The sequence below is a fragment of the Gopherus evgoodei genome, chromosome 21, assembly GCF_007399415.2.
Source record: "Gopherus evgoodei ecotype Sinaloan lineage chromosome 21, rGopEvg1_v1.p, whole genome shotgun sequence".
Lineage (NCBI taxonomy): Eukaryota > Metazoa > Chordata > Testudines > Testudinidae > Gopherus > Gopherus evgoodei.
In genome coordinates this window covers 7,125,493-7,142,382 of record NC_044342.1, presented here as the reverse complement: position 1 = coordinate 7,142,382, position 16,890 = coordinate 7,125,493, and the positions used below count along the sequence as shown (strand labels likewise).

The 16,890-nt window shown below is 40.9% G+C and overlaps 1 pseudogene; it reads left to right on the top strand.

Annotated features, from left to right (window-relative positions):
- Positions 1–12,514: 12,514 nt before the first annotated feature.
- LOC115637846 lies at positions 12,515–13,524 on the top strand (annotated as a pseudogene).
- The last annotated feature ends 3,366 nt before the right edge of the window (positions 13,525–16,890 follow it).

Genomic DNA, 16,890 nt, shown 5'->3' with positions numbered 1-16,890 from the left:
TAGGGTAGCTGTTGGGTGCCTACAAGCTTTTGAAAATCCCACTAGGCTCCTAAATGTGTTGAAAAATATGGTCCTTAGGCCCTTGGATAGGTGTTGTTCTTGTGTAAATCTGAATCAATGAATTAATCAATAGCTCTGATCAACCCTAGTGTCCCATTATCTAGCCCTCCCTGGGAAATTATTTTATACTGCCAGGCAAAGAGCTCTGTCAAATCCCCAGATTTCAATAGGATTTGGAGACATTTGCAGCATCTAGTACCTTGTAAGAAAGGCTGGAGGTCAAGCCAACTAGAATCTTAGCTTTCCCTTACATGAGAGGTCACCTACACCCAATGATGACACTATCTTGGCAGCTGATTGGAGTTACTGCTCCCCTGAAGGTTTCTGCCTGGAGTCACACATGCAGAGAGCTGGCGAGAAGGAAGCCAAGCAGTGGAACATGAGCTAAGATAAAGATATTTGATAGTGCTATTTCCTTGCTTTGGCACAGAGCAGTTAATTATCAAGAGAAATGAACTGGTGTCATGCATGGGATTATCAAAGGGTGCTAAAGGCTTTAGGCGCACAACTTCCTTTGACATTCAGTGGGAGTTGGGCACCTATCTCTCTTCTGCTTTGTAAGGAATCCCAGACTTCTTGCCCACTTCCCCAAATTCCTTCCTTTTTAGACATGCATCAGTTTCAGCCAGGGGCCCCAAAGCACTTGGAGCTCTAGCCAATAGCGGAATAATAGGGATTCAAGGTTGTTGCACAGAGGATTCTGCATTCTGATCTGCTGGCAAAAATATATTAGGATTAAAAAATAAGTTGTAGTTTCTAGCTTTGGAGAAAAGCCACAAGGTATTATGAAGAAATAGATTTCTAGGCAGCCAGAATAGATTTCCAGAATAGATCAGACCAATAATCTATCATCTCCTCTCTGTGATATAGGCCAATAGTAGATGCCTCAGATGATGGTGGGAGAAAATTTGAATTGTGTAATTATTAAAGAACTTGCACACTGGGAAAATTTAATGCTAGTCTCCATCACTCAAAGTTTTATATATACTCTGAAGAACAAAGGTTTCTGTATCTTCCAGTCTAGATTCACTTATGATGTGAAGTATTTATTGGGTTTTTTTATATTTTTATTTTTTTAATTCTTATTGTCTCCTTATTCATCTAGTTATCCAGTACCATTCTGAATCTCTCTAGGCTCATTGATATCTTATTGCAAGGCGTTCCAATGGTGAATCTGGATCACTGATATTAATTTTAACTCTCTCTGGCCCAATGACTATTTAAGTATTTATCCACGGTGGAACAGTTAGTAGGTCAGAGATATAGAGAGTGAGAATGACTCTGTAGGGCCAGAGTTAGGGCATACATCTGTGTGCCTCTGTTCTAATTATTTATCCAGAGTGCAAGAGCATCCAGAGGAGAGACTGGGGAAGGCCCACATCAGAATATTCCATAACTCACAGGTTACAGAATTTTCCTGAAAGAAGGGAGACTTGTTGGAATTGTTTCTCCTCCGATGCCTGAGGAGGGACATGAACTAGCTCTTCCACATTCCAGATCAATGCTTTGAACAAGGGGCTAAAACTTATAGGAAGGCTCGGAAGATTTAGATTTCTGTGGGTAAATTTTAGCAAACATTGAATTCACCATAGACACAAACTGAAGAACCATTATTTCCATCAATGGCAATTAAAATGTACAAATAGGCAAAGCAAGAACAATGCTGCTTGAGAACTTCTTAGAGTTTCATTTGAGGATATTTACTTTGTATATGTTGTCATGTGATGTTGACCATTTGTGTTTTAACTATTTTAAAGATTTAACTCAGGGGCTCTCAAACTGGGTGTCGAGAGACCTCCAGGGGTCGTGAGGTTATTATGTGGGGAGTCGCGAGCTGTCAGCCTCCACCCCAAACCCTGTGTTGTCTCTAGCATTTATAATGGTGTTAGATATATTAAAAAGTGTGTTCAATTTATAAGGGGGGAGTCACACTCAGAGGTTTGCTATGTGAAAGGAGTCACCAGTATAAACATTTGAAAATCACTGCTTTAACTTTTTGAATCTCAATATCTACCATCATTAAATAATTATTGTCTGAGACCACCATTTTCTGATGTCCCCATAATTCTCTTTGCAAATTTAAACAAAAATAAAAAATTCTGAGAAATGCTTAAAAATAAACATTGATATTATCTGTCAAAAATGTAAAAAATAGAAATTGCATGCTGCCAAGCCGAGCTATAAGGTGAGCAGGCCACATGCCTCATCTCTCACATCTGGCTTTTGAATGGGACCCAATCCCTTAAGCAGCCACTGAGCACACCTACAAAATCATCTCCCACATGCCCAGCTTTCTATGAGTTTTCCATTTGAAAATGTTGATGTTGAGGACAGTTATCAATTTTCTGTTATATTTCATATTGACGCTTCTAAATCAAAATTTAGGATTTTTGATATTTCAACTTTCATATCAATTCAGGGTGAAAACAAATATTGGAATATTGGAATATGCCATGAGATGAAAACTCCATTTTCCAGCCAGCTCTATATTTACTGCAATGCTTGTATTGAGGAAAGTACTCACAAGTGTCAATATAAGCAGCAAAGAGTCCTGTGGCACCTTATAGACTAACAGGCGTGTCATAAACAGATAGTAGGGGTTACTAGAACAGAAGTACTTCATATCTCTTTTGCCTGTAAAGGGTTAACAAAATCAGTGAGCCTGGCTGTCACCTGACGAGAGGACCAATCAGGGGGCAGGATACTTTCAAATCTTGAAGGAGGGAAGTTTTTGTGTGTGCTGTTAGATTTTGGTTGTTGTTCACTCTGGGGGCTCAGAGGGACCAGACGTGCAACCAAGTTTCTCTCCAATCTCGCCGATACAGGCTCTTATAAGTTCAGAATAGTGAGTACTAGGTAGATAAGGCAAGTTAGGCTTATGTTTGTTTTCTTTATTTGCAAATGTGTATTTGGCCGGAAGGAGTTCAAAATTGTATTTTGCTGAAAGAATTTTAATTTGTACTTGTATACTGAGGCTGGGAGCGTATTCCCAGTGTCTATAGCTAAAAGACCTTGTAACATATTGCATCTTAAATTTACAAAGATAATTTTTACCAGTTTTTCTTTCTTTAATGAAAAGCTTTTCTTGTTTAAGAACCTGATTGTTTTTTTATTCTGGTGAGACCCCAGCGGACTCGGTCTGGATCCACCAGGAAATTGATGGGGAGAAAGGAGGGAAGGGGGAGAGAAAGGTTAATTTTCTCTCTGTTAGGATTACTTTCTCTCTCAGGGAGAGTCTGGGAGGGGGAGAGAGAAGGAGGAGGGAAGGTGAATTTTCCTTTCTGTTTTAAGATTCAAGGAGTTTGAATCACAGTAATCTTCCAGGGTAACCCAGGGAGGAAAAGCCTAGGAGAGGCAATGGTGAGGGAAAGGGTTTACTTTCCTTGTGTTAAGATCCAGAGGGACTGGGTCTCGGGGGTCCCCAGGCAAGGTTTTGGGGGAACCAGAGTGTACCAGGCCCTGGAATTCCCGGTGGGTGGCAGCGCTACAGGTTCTAAGCTGGTAATTGAGCTTAGAGGAATTCATGCTGGTACCTCATCTTTTGGACGCTAAGGTTCAGACTGGGGAATTATACCATGACAAAGCGTATTGGAGAATGAGCACTCGTGTCAATACAGGTTCTCTAAAGCAACTCTTAAGAGAGGCAGAAGAATTCCCACCTCTTCACCAAGTCTCTCTATTTAGAGAACATCATTCCTTTTTGTTTAAAATTGTTCTGTGTAGTTCTCTCTGCATAGTGCACCACTAGAGTTTGCTTCAGTTGTTTGATTTAATTTTCTGTCTTTGATTCCCATTGAATGTATGTGTGTGCACATGTGTGTGTCTGCTGCCCCCATTGAAGGGGATGAGCCCTTTCCTCTGTGTGTGTGTGTGTATGTGTGTATGTGTGTTCTGAATTTCCAGGAGAATGGTTCTGTGGCTATGGCACAGTTTCAGGTATCAGGAGACCCCAGTTCCCACTGCTGTTGAATGGACATTTCATGTAGAGCAACAAGGATGATGCAACTGCCTGTAGTTATTGCCTAACAACATTTCCCTACAGAGTTAGTGCTGTAGTTTGTGTCTTTGAAAAAACACAAGATAATCACTTTTGCTCTTCTGGGGCTGTTTGGCAGTGAGAGATTCCATATGTTTGTCTTTAAGATTCACTTCTACCATATCTGTGCTTGCTTCATCCCAGATGCTTAGGGTCACATATCACTGGTGTATTCAATATCGTCAGAGAGTCACAGAGTTTAAGGACAAAAGGGACCTCTAGATTATCTCATCTGACCTCTTCTGTCTCACATTGTGTTGAGTTTCATCACACAGGCCCACAGAGCACTTTAGCCAGGCATCAAATTGAACGTAAAAGAAAAATATATCTGGTAGTCCCTGTACCAGACCACTGAAATGGAGGCACCTCTGGGATGCAGAATGTATAATGCCATGAACAGTATTAAACAGATGATTAAGGCAGGAAGGAATAAACACCTTTTGCAAAATAGAAACTCTGTGCTTGCATGTATGTGTGTGTGACTTGTAGCCCATGAAGTGAGCATATAGCCATGCAATGATGATAGTTATATAGTATGTAAAGGATAAAGGGGTGAGGAACAGATAACAGAAACACAAAAGATCTATAGGTCTAGACTTATAAAAATTACTTAGACAGACAAGATGGGTGAGGTAATATCCATTATTGTTGGTGAGAGAAACAGAAGTTGGTCCAGGAAAAGACATTACGTCACCCACTTTGTCTCTCTACTATCCTGGGACCCAGACAGCTACATCAGCATTGCATACAAGAATAGCTTAAGCAATTAGCTTAAGTAGAAGGCCTTCTAGCCTGAACAGGAGCAGTTGCTCAATGAGTTGGCATAAGGAAGTAAACAGTAGACTCATAGACTTTAAGGTCAGAAGGGACCATTATGATCATCTAGTCTGACCTCCTGCAAATGCAGGCCACAGAATCCCACCTACCCACTCCTGTAATAAATCTCTAACCTATGCTGAGTTTTTGAAGTCCTCAATATATAGTTTAAAGACTTCAAGGTGCAGAGACTCTTCCAGCAAGTGACCCGTGCCCCATGCTGCAGAGGAAGGCAAAAAAACGCAGGGCCTCTGCCAATCTGCCCTGGAGGAAAATTCCTTCCAGACCCCAAATATGGTGATCAGCTAAACCCTGAGCATGTGGGCAAGACTCACCAGCCAGACACCCAGGAAAGAATTATCTGTACTAACTCAGATCCCACCCCATCTAACATCCCATCACAGACCATTGGGCGTATTTACCTACTAATAATCAAAGATGAATTAATTGCCAAAATTAGGTGATCCCATCATACCATCCCCTCCATATACTTATCAAGCTTAGTCTTGAAGCCAGGTATGTCTTTTGCCCCCACTACTTCCCTTGGAAGGCTGTTCCAGAATGTCACCCCTCTAATGGTTAGAAACCTTCATCTAATTTCAAGTCTAAACTTCCTGATGGCCAGTTTATATCCATTTATTCTTTTGTCTGCATTGGTACTAAGCTTAAATAATTCCTTTCCCTCCCTAGTGTTAACCCTCTGATATATTTATAGAGAGCAATCATGTCTCCCCTCAGCCTTCATTTGGTTAGGCTAAACAAGCCAATCTCTTTGAGTCTCCCTTCATAAGACAGCTTTAAGTCACAAAACATCACAAGGCTCTGTTTATAGTTTTGTCATAATGATGAGTGTTGCAAACAGCAGATAGGTAACCACAAGGGAATGGGAAGCCCTGCTCAGTGTGTGTGTGTGTGTGTGTGTGTGTGTGTGTGTGTGTGTGTGTGTGTGTGTGTGTGTGGCTGCCCCCCCCACCCTGTTGAACAGAATGAGCCATGCTCACTTTGTGTGTGCACATGCCCTTGCTGTCTCTTCTTCTTGTGAACAGCCCCAAGGATATGTTGATGACAACAGGTGGTCAGGAAAGATCCTTAATCTACAGATCATCCAAAAGATATAACTTCAACCAGAAACAGCATGACCTTTCACTGGGATGGGTCCTTGTGGGTCATCACCAACTCCGAGGGGAGAGTGCCCCCTGCTGATCCACCCTACTCCCTCCCTGCAGCATAAGGCCCCCAAGCACCATTCTGGGGCACTGTGCTAAGCAGCCATTCTTATGGGAGCAGGTCCACTGCTGAGCATCTCACCCAACTTCTTGCAGCACAGGGCCACGTGGTGCCTGGCTCAGGCTCAGGAGATCAGCATGGACCAAGAGAAAAGAGTGCCCCCCCGAAGTGAGACCCCACTGAGCAATTTGCATTGTGTCATCCCTTGGATCTATGCTGGAGCACTGGGGTTAGTACTGACGCACAGAGGAGAATGTCTCTTAATGAGTCATCCATCCTCTTCCCTGCAGTACAGCCACCCCTACTGCTGAACTGGGACATTGAGATCCATCAACCTGAGAACATCCTCCAGGCCCGTGCCTACTAGACTGGGATATTGCTAGCAACAGTGATTAAGGGGGAAGATTGCCCCAAACTGAGCACCCCACCTCACTCATTGTAGCACAGCCTCAGCCCCCTATGGCTGTACTGGAGAAGTGGGGTCAGAACTGTCTAAGAAATGAGAGTGCTCCCAGCTGAGCCCATCACCCCATTCCCTGAAGCACACTACCCCCTAGCACCTCTCAGCTTCCACATAAGAGTTTATTTTACTGCTCCTGTAAACTAGTCCTGATTCTGATTCCACTGCAAACTTTGTCAAAGGGAATAGTCCCAGTGACTTCTAAAGACTTTGTATCTGGTCCTCAAGAAGGGAAATGGACCCTTTGGTAAGAGCAGTAGAGTCTCAGAATGAGGAATCCCGGGTTCTGTTCCCAGCTCTGGGAGGGGAGTGGGGTATAATGTTTAGAATAGTGGGAATTGGGAATCAGATCTCCTGCATTCTAATCATGGGTCTGAGATGGGAGTATGGCACATAATCTGAACATCAGGGAACTGGAGTCATGAGCCTTGGGTGTTGTTACTGACTCTGCCCCTGACTCGTTGTGTTAGAATCATAGAATACCAGGATTGGAAGGGAACTCAGGAGGTCATCTAGTCCAATCCCCTGCTCAAAGCAGGACCAATTCCCAAGTAAATCATCCCAGCCAGGGCTTTGTCAAGTCGGACCTTAGAAAACCTCTAAGGAAGGAGATTCCACCACCTCCCTAGGTAACCCATTGCAGTGCTTCACCACTCTCCCAGTGAAAAAGTTTTTCCTAATATCCAACCTAAACCTCCCCCACTGCAAATTGAGACCATTGCTCCTTGTTCTGTTATCTGGTACCACTGAGAACAGTCCAGATCCATCTTCTTTGGAACCCCCTTTCAGACTAGTTGAAAGCAGCTATCAAATCCCCCTTCATTCTTCTCTTTTGCAGACTAAACAATCCCAGTTGCCTCAGCCTCTCCTCATAAGTCATATACTCCAGCCCCCTAATCATTTTTGTTGCCACAAAATTCAGCCTAATGATTCAAGTTGGATACTCATACCAGTGAGTAAGTAGTGGTGTGGTCAAATGTTTAGAGCACAGAGCTCTGAAGCAGGAAGAGCATGGTTTTCAAAGCATCTGAATCACTGAGTCAGTGTGTGGCACTGGGCCAATCACTTGAGACTTCCTTAGTAAGTGCGTTGGGCAAATCATTCCTCTTTCCAGACAAAATAGTATTATACAACTTACCCCATTTAGTAAATCTCATTACAATTTTCATCTAGAAAATACATGATCATGACGATGATGATACCATCTCCTCTGAAATTATTGCCCTAGTGAATTTTTTGTTGCAATATGATGCAGAATTGTTCTTCCTCTGAGGAATATTACAAGAAATTTCCTTCAGGGACTAGGTCCCAGAAGCCAGTGAATGAAATAAAAACACTTCTGTTTCCTTCAACACATTTTGTGCTTGTAGCTAGGAGATAGAACTACTCTGCTTAAACAAGGTAGGTTATAAATGAATTAATTAAGGCCCCAACCATCCTCCCACTGAAGTCCATGGGTGCAGTGCCCCAGTCTGCAATGTGAGCAAGATCATGTCATTGGTTTCTTCATTTGAATTTTCCATACATGGGCAGAGAATCTTAATGTATGTCTGAGCACATGGGTTGTGTCCATGTTCATATCTATCTATCTATCTATCTATCTATCTATCTATCTATCTATCTATTAATATATACATTGATCTATTCATGTCTGAATCTATTATTCTGAATACATCTAGTTTAATAATCATGGGTCAGGTTGTGAGCTTGATTTCAATGGTGTTATGCTAATTTACACCAGGTGAAGTTCTGGTCCCGTAATTCCATAGTGTCCACCCAAGTGATAAATAAGCACCAAACATGCTCATCATCATGCCATGACTGTACTTATTTTTGTTGTTGTTCTGTTATCACTGATGTTTCTTGCTTCTCCCTCCTCTCATCCTTACTCCCCTCTATTCCTCAAGTGTTATCATCACCCAGTGAATGTGAGTGGAAATGTTGTTTCTTGAAGTGGTTCTTGTGTTTGAATCTGAATATAGTTGGCTGGGAAGATCCAGTCAGATCTCTTCTAATAAGAAAGTCCACTCTCAGCATCCGACCATGGCACGTGCTCTGCACCTGCTGCCCAAGAGTTAAATGGCAGTATTTTTAGCTGAATTTTTCTCAAACCTTCTTCCACATAATGTATGCTTCTTTAATTGCTTTCATGTCCTCCTGTATACTAATGGAGAGTCCAGATGCCTTGAAGAGCTCAGAAAATATTACTCAACTGCCAGTGACAAGCATCTTTATAGAACTTATTCCTAATGGTGAGTAAATTTCTACATTTATTTAGAGCCCTTCCAAATGTCAGCCATTAAATAAAGAAATAAATCCAAATTCCTTCTGAAAAAATAGTTTAATCAATATTGATGTTTTCCATGATAAAACATTGATGTTAATGGTAGTTTTCAATTTTCCATTCAATTTCATGTGGACTCTTTGAATCAAAATTAAGGTTTTCACTATTTCAACTTTTCGTATAGATTCAGGATGAAAATATATATTGGAATATTGGAATTTCCCATGAGATGGAAATTCCATTTTCCAGCCAGCTCTACATGTACTACAATGGTCATGCTGAGGAAAATATTCACAAACACCAATAGAGGTTCCCCAAAGTAGGTCTTAAGAGAGGCTGAAGAACTCCCACCTCTTCTCCAAGGCTCCCTATTTAGAGGAAAACATTCTCTTTTGTTTTAAATTGTGCACTCTGCATAGTGCGCACGACATTGTGCTTTGGTTGTTGGATTTAATTTTCTCTATTTCATTGGATGTGTGTGAGTGTTTGAGTGTGTTCAGTTTCCAGGAGAATGGTTCTGTGGTTATGGCAGAGTCTCAGGTATCAGGAATGATGACTCGCTGTGTAAACCCAGTCTCTTCACCCCAATCATTCACAGTTTCCCCCTTAGTAGCTCACTATTCTTTGACACGTTGCTTTGAGAGCAACATATTAAAGGTGCTAAGGGTATGCAAAATATAATATTTGTTATTGCTCATTTTATTTCAACTCTGTCATTTCAGTGCCATGCCTTTATTAGGAAGTTTCTTGTCAACAAACAACCTAGAAGTAATACATCTGTGGAAATTGTCTCTTTGTACATTGTAGAATCTTTTTTCTTCCAAAATTCTTTGTAGCAAGGTGATTAGACAAAGATCCTCCACTGGTGTAAAGCAGTATAGAACTTTTTTATACTCATGAATCTGTTAAGATTTACCCCAGCAAAGGAACTGGCCCTAGCTCTTATTTTGTATGTTGAGAGAAACAAATGCATTTTGGATGCTGTGATGATAAAGGCAGGAATTATTGAAATTGTTCTCTAATATTTAGGGAAGAATAACATTTAATAGTACACAGAAGGCCAAAATCCCCCATAGTTTTCAGCATTTATCATGCTTCTCATTCTTCAAAGGACTTCAATGATATTGGGCTCAGCAGCACCAGTTTACTCATGTGAGTAGTCCTCATTTATGTGAATTGTAACTGCAGTTGGAATATTTGCATTCGTGTAAGAATTCCTGTGTTTAAGATCTGAATGAACTCAGAATTTGCTCTCATTTGAGAAATCTTATTTGATAAATGTGGCTGTAGAAAGAAAGAAAGAAAGAAAGAAAGAAAGAAAGAAAGAAAGAAAGAAAGAAAGAAAGAAAAGCATTGATCCCCTTTTGAATTTTCATGTAGACAGAAAATAAATGTTTTTGAAGAGGAAGAACAGAACCCCTGATGCTGGAAACTGGTATGCCTCCATTGCTGGTATAAACTGATGCAGCTCCTTTAGAGGAAATTTATCAGACCCCCATCTGTTGGAAATCAGTTGTATTTCCACTGGTGTCAAAGTGGACATTGTGATGGGTTGCTCCCCCACCCCAGGGGTGCCATCTGATGTACTGGGGTAACACTCAGCCCATCTGTTCCACCAGCCTGGGCTCCCTTACACTGTGCTGCTGAGCCGGGCCCTCAAGCCTCCTCCAGCACACATGCAGGTTGGGCCCCACCCAGCTGTGGAACGAAACAGACACTGAAATCTGACCTGCATGGGAAGCTTCAGCTAGGGAATTGCCCAGCACTCAAGTACACCCCCCGCCCCCCCCCGAAGTGTAAACCCAAAATTGAAAGAAAACATAGAGAACTGTACAGCGTAAGCTCATTGAAATTCACCCCCTCCCTCGATGCAGAGGAAGACATGCACAACTTTTTGCCCCCCAGTTATGAATTCCACAAACTGGTTTTAGAGACATCATAATCAAGTTTATTAACTACAAAAGATTTTAAATGATTATGAGGGATAGCAAACAGACCAAAGCACTATTTTAGAAAAAGCTAGAAATGTACAAGTCCATGAGTCCAGATCTAATGCATCCGAGGGTGCTGAGGGAATTGGCTGATGTGACTGCAGAGCAATTGGCCAATTATCTTTGAAAAGTTGTGGAGGTCGGGGGGGAGGTCCCGGACAATTGGAAAATATAGTGCTTATCTTTAAAAATAGGGAAGAAGGAGAATCCGGAAAATTACAGACTGGTCAGCCTCACCTCAGTCCCTGGAAAAATCATGGAGCAGCTCCGAAAGGAATCCATTTGGAAGCACTAGGAGGAGAGAAAGGTGATCAGGAACAGCCAACTATCTGAAGGGGGGTTCCAAAGAGGATGGAGCTAGGCTGTTCTCAGTGGTGGCAGATGACAGAACAAGGAGCAATGGTCTCAAGTTGCAGTGGGGGAGGTCTAGGTTGGATATTAGGAAACACTATTTCACTAGGATGGTGGCGAAGCACTGGAACGGTTTACCTAGGGAGGTGGTGGAATTTCCATCCTTAGAGGTTTTTAAGGCTTGACTTGACAAAGCCCTGGCTGGGATGATCTAGTTGGTGTTAGTCCAGCTTTGAGCAGGGAGTTGGACTAGATGGCCTCCTGAGGTCTCTTCCAATACTAATCTTCTACAATTCTATGATTAGCCAGCAAATAAAACAAAAATGCAATATAAGCTTAATATACTAAAGAAACTGGTTACAAGTAGTAATTTCTCACCCTAAATGTTGATTTAGGCAGATTGCAGAGGTTCTTGAAAGCAAGCTGCTCTTGCTTGCAGCTTAAAACCCCAGGAATTTCTTTCACAGGTCAGACACCTTCTCAGCCTCGGCTCAGTCCTTATCTCCCCCTTTATCTTTGTTCCTTAGATGTTTCCAGCAGTCATCCTGGGTGGGAATTCAGTGAAGAATGAACCCTGATTATCCCACTCCTACAGCCTTTAATAAGATTTACATATGGCAGAACCCTTTGTCTTTCAATGTGATTCCCATACCCCTCAGTGGAAAAATACTGATGTTTTATCATGGAAACCAGTACCACATTTCTTGAACACATGACCCTGTAGCGTCAAAGCAGCCATAAATGAGAGGCAGTTTGTAGGATCCCTGGAAAGCTTCTCAGGAAGGTGGGAGATTAGCATTTTCTAAGACCTATTGTTCTTCCTAATGGTCCTCTGACTTGTTCCCAGCTAGCCAGCCAGACTGATTGCATTCTGTCTGACTGGCATTCCCCAGGTGCAAACACTTTTGTAGTACAGATGTATAGTCAATGTTGCTAACTTTAGATACAACAATGATACATGCATACTAATAAGCTAATCATATTCAGTAAATCATAACCTTTCTAATGATGCCCCATATAACCTATTTTAAATAAAATACATTAGGATTATGACATAATCATATCATACTATTACTATGAAAAATATGGGGAGCAGTGTCACAGTCATACCAATGCAGCTACACCAGTTTACAATGATTATTGGGTCCAGTTACATACAGAACTGCAGCAGGTTTTTGTCTGAAGCATCCCAACACATAGGAAACCAGTATGAATTGTATGATTCATATGCACATGTATGGTATTCTTCAGATTCAGCTCCATTATCTTTCTCTTTGTCACCCCTGCAGATGACATATTCTGAGAGAGAGCCTGATGAGAACCAGACCATTTCTGATGTGTTCATCCTGGTGGGGTTTTCATACCTTACAAGGTATGAAAACCTTTCTTACCTTCAAATCCTTCTGTTTCTGGTGTTTCTGCTCTCCTACCTGGTCATTCTGATGGGGAAGCTGCTCATTATCCTCCTTATAAAGCTAAACCCATCACTTCATACCCCCATGTATTTCTTCCTACTGAACCTGTCCTTCTTGGAAGTCTGCTACACCAGCAGTGTGGTCCCTCAGCTGCTCCCTCACCTTCTCGTGGAGCAAAAGACCATCACCATTGTGGGCTGCGCTGCACAGATGTATGTCTTCACCATCCTGGGCTTCACAGAATGCTGCCTCCTTGCAGCCATGGAGTACGACTGCTACACAGCCATATGCAACCCCTTGCACTATAAAACCATCATGAGTGGTCGGGTGTGTGCACAGCTTGTGGCTGCTTCATGGACCATCGGCATCTCGGTGGAAGTAGTTCAGACCACGTGGATCTTCAGCCTGCCCTTCTGTGGCTCCAACCGCATGCACCACTTCTTCTGTGACATTCCACCGGTGGTAAAGATGGCATGAACTGACAGATCCAAAAAAGAAATTGTGGTCTTGACTGTGTTAGTTTTGTTCATCATGGGCCCTTTTTGTTGATAACCGTGTCCTATATCTGCATTATCTCCACCATCCTCAAGCTGCCATCAGCAGAGGGAAGACGTAAAGCCTTCTCCACCTGCTCCTCCCACCTCATGGTGGTGACTTTGTTCTATGGAACAGCCCTTTTCACCGACCTGAGGCCCAAGTCTATCTCCACCCCACAGAGTGATCAAATGATTTCCCTCATGTACACAGTTGTGACCCCAGTGTTGAACCCCATAATATACACACTGATGAACAAAGAGGTGAAGGGAGCCTTTAGAAAAACAATAGAAAAGAGTCTCTTTTCACACAACTGGAGAAATCAGAGAATGAATGATAGAGTTAGTTAAAACAAGGGGAATGAGGGAAATTCATAAATATTTTGTTTAATTTCTTCCGATGACATTCACTTTTTTTAATTGGAATTTTGACATTTGAAAAACTTTGACCTGTTCTAAGTCTGTTTGGAAAATGGGAAAAGAAACTTTTTTTTAAATGAAATAAATAAATAAACAAATAAATACATAAACTTTTGTCAAACTTTTGATAGTTAGAACCTTTTGACCAGATGTAAAGATAATTGAAAAATCAAATGAGAATCTTTAGTCAAAGTAGTATCCTGATTTTACATCTTCAAAATTTGATATGTCAAAGCAAAAAACAAAACAAAACAAATTAACGTAAGAAACATTTCATAAAATGTTCACCTTGGTTTGTTGAAATTTAACAATTTTCACCAAGATTTTAATACCTGAATAATTCCAACCAGCTCTACAGAAAAGTCCATTTAGGCTTCCCCTTTCGCTGTCTTGCTGCCCAGTGCAGCATTTTAGGTTTTGGGTTGGGTTGAGGTTTCCTCTGGCTTAATTTTAAATAACATTGCTCAGCACTTATGCAGGCTTCCTATATAAGACACGGATAGATTTTTCAATGCCTAACCTGATCAGGTCACACAACAACTCTGGGAGATGGCTCTTGACTTCCATGGCATTTTTTATTAGCAGATCAGATTGTAAGATTATGGTGTATATCATAGATTAATCGATTTTAAGGTAATAAGAGACCATTCTGATCATCTAGTGTGATATCAGCAATTTCCAGGGAAGTCCAACATTGCCAGTTTAGCCTGGATCTGGAGCATACTCTGCGGGGAAGGTTAGGAGCTCTAAGCCCAGAACTCTAAGAAACATCTATTGAGCATGTGGAAACTGAGATTCTTCCAAATGCTCATAACTTGACCAAGCCTACGTGCTGTTTTATGGAACAAGCAAAAGGTGCATCGCTGACACCAGGGTGCCCCCACCCCTCATATTTCATTTTCTGCTTCAGTGCCTACCAGAGCTAGAGTGTCCAAAAAGAGAATTCTTCCCCTTTGTTAACACAGGAGAACCAACATATTTTCCCATAATCTCTTTCTTGGCAATGACTGAAACTTTTTTTTTGTGTGGAATTCTTAAGAAAATTTCCTACTGAGGTAGACACTCAACATGAAAAAATTCAGCCCAAATGGTTAAAGTTTTAGGAAGTTATAAGGAATTAAAAACAGGGTCTTGTAATGCAAAGTATTGAGTAACCTCATTTGTAGGGTTTTCTCCCATTGACACTTATAATATATCTTGTCTGGAGTCTATCTAGATGCATAGAACTTAAGGGCAGAAAGAACCACAGTGATAATCTAGTCTGACCTCCGGTATAACATAGGCCATAGAACTTCCCCAAAATAATTTATAGAGCATACCTTTTAGAAAGAAAAAACATCCAGCCTTGATTGGATCCACCACATACCTCAGTAATTTTTTCCAATGGTTAATTAAAAATATACAATTTATTTCTAGCTTCAACTTCCAGCTATTTGGTAGACATGCCCAAATATCTTCAAGTAATATCATCTTCCCCTTTTCTTCCATATTTATTTTTTTTTTTGTTCTGTGTTTAATTGAGCTATAGATCATAAACTGCCCAGAGAACTATTTCATTCTGTTAAGTTTGCTATAAATTTCCATGTATAGTTATGGAGCAATAATGTAGAAGAAAGAAAGAAAGAAAGAAAGAAAGAAAGAAAGAAAGAAAGAAAGAAAGAAAGAAATGTTTGTTTGTTGTTTGTTTGTTTGTTTGTTTGTTTGTTTGTTTGTTTGTAATTGACAATAAAATAATTCAAGTATTTCTCTCTGTAAGGAAAAAAATTATCACTCAAAGGCAGTTGAAATGTTCTGTAAATAAAAAGTAACTTGATCAAGTACAATTATACTGCTCTACAGCCAAAATGCTTCTGAAATAAATGTAGTCCAACTTTACTAATTCTGGGTCACTGAGAACGAAAATGATGCTTAAAATTGTTGATTGGCTCTAGTTTTCAAGATATGCTATTGGGTCAGTATATACGACCCTTGACTTGGGAATGGCAGAGGATAAGTGAGTTATAAAGGGAAGGGATCTCAATTTAAACCAGAAATGACTAAAATACATCTTTGTCTAGATCTATGAATAAATCTATGACTGGGTTTGGACAGTACTTGCTTTTGAGGCAAAACTATGAATGATGCAATCTGAAGCTGGTATTGCGTCATACATGATATGAATTGCATCATTTTATTCCTAGAAGTCATGGATGATGCACTCATAACGAAGCTTACATCACTTTGCTGAACAAATTGCCCTACATCAGCTCTAGAAATCATACAGTGTCATGCTCTCTTATTTGTCAGTGTTTGATTTTGCAAAGGGACACATTTCTGTTTAGCCAAAGTGAGCAGAGATGCCTCGTACTTGTGTGAACAGTGCAGATAACTTCTGCTATGTTTGTGGTGAAGTGACTTTTGCATCACAAAAGCGCAGTCTAACCACTATGGTTAAGAAAGCCTATCACCTTTCTTTTGGCAGCCAAATTGGAGATCAGGACAAGAGGTGGGCCCCACACATATGCTGCAACACTTGTGCACAAATCTTCACCAGTGGTTGAACAGGAAAAGGAAATCTATGCCTTTTGCAGTGCCAATAATTTGGAGAGAGCCAACAGATCATACCAGCAATTGTTACTTTTTCATGGTGCCTCCAGTTGGGAAAGGTGTGTCAAAGAAGAAAAAATGGACTGTGCATTATCCAAACATTCCATCAGCTATACGCCCAGTACCCCACGGAGAAGGACTGCCAGTTCATGATGCACCAGAATCATTCTCACTTGAGTCAGATGAGGAAGTGGAAGAGGATGAAACTTCTGATCCTGAACCATCAATGTCACAGGACCCACATTTTCTCCCATCCTCCTCCTCTGAACCACACCTCATAACACAAGGTGAACTGAATGACCTTGTCAGGGATTTGGAACTAACCAAGAGTAAGGCAGAGCTGTTGGGTTCCAGACTACAGCAGTGGAATCTCCTGGCAGGCTATCAGGGCAAATGGAGCCCATCAATGCTTGCAGACTATTGCTGGACAGTGACAAGAGATGCTCCATTTAATGAATAAAAGAGACAAGCCAAGAAGCACTGAGTAGACACTGAATAGGACTAAATTATGTACATAATAGTTTTTTGCCTTTTGTTTCATAATAAATTTTATTTATATAACTTTTTTGCTGATTTTTAAAGTGTTACATAAACAGGACAGGTGAAATGTTATCATGTAAAGCAACCATGAACACATGAAAAGACCTAGGTTTACAATTTATGATTAAAACTCTACTATCTACACAATATACATAGTCATAAAATGTAAAA